The sequence below is a fragment of the Myotis brandtii genome, unplaced genomic scaffold, assembly GCF_000412655.1.
Source record: "Myotis brandtii unplaced genomic scaffold, ASM41265v1 scaffold112, whole genome shotgun sequence".
Lineage (NCBI taxonomy): Eukaryota > Metazoa > Chordata > Mammalia > Chiroptera > Vespertilionidae > Myotis > Myotis brandtii.
This window is the reverse complement of record NW_005353838.1, coordinates 10,379,842-10,386,018: the sequence shown is the minus strand read 5'-3', so window position 1 is coordinate 10,386,018 and position 6,177 is coordinate 10,379,842.

Genomic DNA, 6,177 nt, shown 5'->3' with positions numbered 1-6,177 from the left:
TGGGCAAACAGCCCAACAGCCCCAACCTCCACACAAGAGGAACAACCTGAGGATCACCAACCACAGAGGAAGACTGGGGCAAGTCATGGTAAGGCTGAAGTAGAGGGATTAAGTAAAAGTCACCACACATACTGCGGGGTCCTCAGCCCTCTTCTCCTACCCTACTGCCAGAATCCAGGTGTTCTTTCTAGAGAAACTTAATGTCTCCAAAGAAAAGACTTCCACTGGGAATTAGGGGATTCCAACAAAAATGCTAACTCTGCATGATGGCCCTTCAGATAACTGATAAACCCAGCCTACACATAAAGACTTACAAAATTAGCTTTTTAAATACCTGATCCCAAATAGAATGGATGACCTCTCCAATTTTCTATGGACGCCTTCAGAATGAAAGACATAGCACAACACATAAACAGAAAACAGAAACATGGAAGAAACAGAAACAGTGCAACAAACAGGAAAGACATAAAAGAAAAAAACAACATAATTATCCTCAGGGATAATGAGAAGACATTGAATCTATAAAATGAGAGACTGTTATGAAAGAGAATAAAGAAAAAAGATATCTTAGAAATTAAACCTGTAGTTTAAAAAAATTTAACAAAAGAGCCAGAAGATAACAACAAAAATACAACTTCAGGAGCAAATGGAGAGGAAAGATTTTTAAAATTAGAGGATTAATCTAAGAGGTCCAACATTCAAATAACAGGAATTCTAGAAAAACAGAATATAGAAAATGAAGGAGAGAAAATTTATCAAAAATACACACACAGCAAAAAAAGAAAAAAAAAACACAAAAAATTTCCCAGAAATGAAGAAGACAAGTCTACAAATTAATAGATTCCACCAAGTCAAGTACCATCAACATGAATGAATAAATGAATGAATGAACAAATGTAGGCCCACACATCATCATGAAATGTCAAGGGTATAAAGAAGCTCCTAAAAGCTTCCAGAGTGTAAATACAGGCACCATGTAAAAGAATGGTATCAGAATGTTCAAAGGAATAATGAATGCTATAAGAAAACGGAATTCTTAGGGAAAATTACTTTCAACAGACTCCAAACTATCAATCATTCAAGAGTAGAGACATTTCAGAACTATAAAGTCTCAAAATGTTTACTTCTCAAGCACCTTTCCTAGAAAGTTTTGGTGGTGGATACACTTCGGCAAAAACAAAGGGGAGGGGCAATAAATCAAGAAAGAGGAAGTCATAGGACCCAATAAACAGATCCAACAAGGACTAAAAAAGAAAGGGGGGTCCCAGAATGACCACCGAGCAGTGGACAGGCCTAGAGAGCGATGGTCCAGACGGTGGAAGATGAAGGACTAGCTGTAGAAGAAATGTCCCCAAAGGACAAAAAAAAGGGAGGGAACTGATAGATTATCTTATGTTTTTGAACATGTAAGTCTTTGGATAATCATTGTAATCTACACTAATAAAAGAGAAACATGGTAATTAGCGTACGACCGCTACCCTTTTCATTGGCTAATCAGTGAGTATATGCAAATTAACTGTCAGCCAAGATGGCGGCTGGGGGACCCCCCTCCCCTGCCCCCCAAGTGCACAAATTTTTGTGCACCGGGCCTCTAGTAGGTATATAAACAACTAAGCAAATTTTAAAATCAGGCAAATATTAATTCTGAGAAAAATATGAATCCAGTAGAAAGGAAATACTGATAGAAAGGAAATAATGATATTTTAATATATTTTTATTGATTTCCTTTCTATCATTAACCACATTGGGTTCATCAGTGAACATTTATTACCTATTAATTTAACAAGTTGTAAGTAATCTATATTGAGGCATGGGGGCAAAAAGTAAATCCCAGGTATATAAACAACTAAGCAAATTTTAAAATCAGGCAAATATTAATTCTGAGAAAAATATGAATCCAGTAGAAAGGCAATAATGATTCCAGTAGAAAGGAAATACTGATAGAAAGGAAATAATGATATTTTAATATATTTTTATTGATTTCCTTTCTACCATTAACCACATTGGTTCATCAGTGAACAACATTTATTACCTATTAATTTAACAAGTTGTGAGTAATCTATATTGAGAGGCATGGGGGCAAAAAGTAAATCCCGCCTGCCAAAAAAGGAATTTAAGAATCATTTCTGAAATTGATAAATCAAGAAAAATATTACTATACTCAAATAGGAAGATAAATGTAGAACACACCAGTAAGGTGCTTGTCTCAGGGGTGCTAAGCTGGGGAAAGGAAGCTACTCCTTTTCACTATAATCAAATAGAACTATTTCCTAGTTCTATTTGATTTTTTTAAACTATATGCATAAATTACTTTAGAAAAAAAGAAAACTAAATTTAAAAGAAAAGAATTTAAACTTACAAATTCGGTATGAACTCAAAGAAAGGAATTGGAAAGACATGAAAAGGAGCCCTAACTACCAGCTACTTCCCACCAGAGCTATTAAAAGAGACCTCCTCAAAGGAACTCCTGCAGCCTAAACACCCTTCCTTTGGGGCCAGGACACTGCCTCTGCACCAAGTGGCAAGAGCAAGGCTCAAAGGACAGACCCAGCCTTGGCTGATCTGGCTCAGTGATTAGAGTGTCAGCCCTGGGACCGAAAGGTCACGGGTTCGATTCCCAGTCAAGGGCATGTACCTGGGTTGCAGATTCAATCCCCGGCCCTGGTTGGGGTGCATGCGGGAAGCAACCAATTGATGTGTCTCTCGCACATCAATGTATCTCTCTCTTCTTTCCTCCTTCCTTCCACTCTCTCTAAAAAATGTATCTCTCTTTCCTTCCTCCTTCCCTTCCACTCTCTCTAAAAAAATCAAATCAAATATCCTCAGGTGAGGATTAACAACAACAAGAAAAAAAGGACAAACCCAGAGCCACTTCATTTAATAAACGTAAAGAATTGGTAGAATCCAAAGTAATATTATAATGTATATGGAATTAGTATATATAAACAGTAGAATAATAGCAACATATTAAGGATTACTTCCTGAGATCTCGTGATGATTGCTAACACTAAATGTAGTAATGCATAAAGAAAAACTACAATTCCGGGTCAAAGTTTCCATAACCTCTTGCCTCGGAATTTAAGTTTAAGCAATAGCATCCATTTCTGGACTCGAAATGGACTACAAAAGTTCAATGTAATATAACGAAGTTTAAATTTGGTCCATTTACAGAGTAATTCTCATGAAAGTTGTTTTAATCACAGAGGTCTGCGATTCCCACACAACAGAAACCAGGTACCTGAAAAGAAAAGCAAGTACTGGTTTTGCTTAGATCACCTATATACCAACAGTATCCAAATTTCTCAATAATCCCATGGCCTAGACAAAGCAAAATAGGAATAACCAATTGTTACACTTTTTTTAAAAAAATACTGACAAGCTAAAATCCTTACAGAATTGTTCTTATTTGCTTCGCTTCATCTTTTTCTTAAAATTCAGAAAAGCTGAGCACACTTAAAAATATACAGGAATGCTCAAAATGCAGGTTCCCTGAAGCGTTATAGGTTGCTTCATGCTACCTATGCACTGATCAAAACTTAGATGTAATGCAAGATATACTTACATCCCCTCAAAAAGTGATTTCACATATATATTGGCTCCTAAGAGAAAAAAAAGTGTCTCCATTTCACAATAAAAGCCATACTTAGGAACAGAGCAAACCTTTCAAAGCACCTGTTTCAAGAAAGAAAATTTGATATGTTCCAGAAATGACTGCATTTTATTTAAAAAAATATTTACAAAAAACTGTTTAGGAACTCAGTTTTTTGGATAAAACAATAGAAAGTGAATTTATTTTCTAGGAGTTCAAAACCTTGTTGTAGTGTTTTCATTATAAAAAATAAAACTACCAGGAAAACTCCCTATCAGTAGCACCTTGAACTTCATAGTCTTGTCACTATGCAAGTTCTTACTAAAAAAGAAAAAAAAAAATACCTGATTATTTGCTCAACATGAAAACTTACTACATTATCAAAGTTTTTCTCAAATTAGACATATGAAGTACAGCGTAAGACCAGAAAAAGATTCCATTTAATACAGTCTAATGATCTGAGTGCTATTTAAAATAAAATACTTTCGCCCTAATTGGGTCCCAGGTTCAATTTCGGTCAAGAGCAAGTACCTTGGTTGTGGGCACATCCCCAGTAGGGGGTGTGCAGGAGGCAGCTGATCGATGTTTCTCTCTCATTGATGTTTCTAACTCTCTATCCCTCTTCCTTCCTCTCTGTAAAAAATCAATAAAATATAAAATTTAAAAAATAAATATAAAAAAATAATAAAATACTTTAAGAGCACACAGTTTATCTAAATGTATATTAATGACTATAGATTGCATATGTCCATTTTTAACTTAAGGGAGAAAGCCTATAATTACAGATTTATTTTAATAAAGTAAATACCAAACATCGACTCTTAAAAAAAATTCTCACATAAACTTATAAGAGAATTTTAAAGTAAAATAGGTCACACTATTCTAAACTCATAGGCAACAAAATTAAAATTATGCATCATTTGTGTTTTCACTATGAGGTCTGAATACACAAAATCAAAGATATAACAAATACTATTAAAACTTGATAAAAATTAAGCAGAATATCAACAAAGGTAAAAAAAAAATACAATGTATTATGTGATGAGTTTGAATGCAAAAACCACGTATTTATTAAACACATGATTAACTTAAAAACACCAAACCAGTTTGTTTTAAAGTGCTCCTCATCCAAGACCTTGGACAAAACCATCACTCCAAAGTGAATTTAGAAAAACAGTTTACAAGGCAAACACTGACAATAGATATGGAAAGGAACTACCAAAAAATGCTATTTGTTCTTTAATTAAATAATGCCATTCTCAAGTGATGTAGAGCAGTTGCCTTAACAGAATTCCTTTTTTGTATAAATATTCATAAATTTAAAAATGTCTCTAGATATTCTGAAGAGCTGCAAACATTAATACCTTAAAAGAGCAGCTTAATGTCTATTTTAGGAAAAAAGCACTAAAATCCTCTTCCATTGAAAGCCGTTTATTTCTCTGGTAGAAGTGAGCAAGGTCACTACAACATTAGCCTCTTTCCCAGAACAGTGTAAATAACAATGTATACACATCTTAAATTTGGTAGGTCATTTTTGATGCAACAGAAAAATAAATAAATAAAAATTAAATACTTTAACCCAACATTTGGTTTTGACAAATCAGTAGTGTCAACTTCACATATGAAGGACAGCACAAGTCTGGTTTGTAAAAAAAAATCCTCAATGTCTTGGTATTTGGGCTAAAAATATGTAAGAATATTAAATGTTTCCTTTTGCTTAAAGGAATACAGTACAATCACCATCAAGCTGCTATGGTAACTCGTTTTCAGCTGGGGTAAAGTGACCATTTGGTCCATGGCACAAGTTACATATGTCACACTTCTGTCCAACTGAAACCTTATGTTTATAAGATTTCATATTTATAAGCTACAATACACTGACTAAGCTGTCAGTCACTCACAGTTTTTTAGAAAAATATCTACATTTGTCCTTACGGATGTCAAAATGTTACACCATCATTTGTTTAAAAAGAAAAAAAGATGCACATTCATACTGTGAAGTTATTAGGAAAATACTCTTGCAAATAAACTATATAAAGATAAAATACACTTCAAAGGTATGTGGGTTTTTTTGTTTGTTTTACAGTATTCTATAAAGTGCAGAGAAATCCTAAGGGAAAAACTACTCCCTATGACATAGTTTAATTACAGCAGCTTTTGCATAGCAATACTTAGAGGAAGTTGGACATTTCTGTTTCCTCAGGAAGAAACGGATGAAAGAGGATCTTCCAATTCAGATTTTTTTTTGGCCATAACTGTAAAAAATCAATAAAATATAAAATTTAAAAAATAAATATAAAAAAATAATAAAATACTTTAAGAGCACACAGTTTATCTAAATGTATATTAATGACTATAGATTGCATATGTCCATTTTTAACTTAAGGGAGAAAGCCTATAATTACAGATTTATTTTAATAAAGTAAATACCAAACATCGACTCTTAAAAAAAATTCTCACATAAACTTATAAGAGAATTTTAAAGTAAAATAGGTCACACTATTCTAAACTCATAGGCAACAAAATTAAAATTATGCATCATTTGTGTTTTCACTATGAGGTCTGAATACACAAAACAAAGACATAAC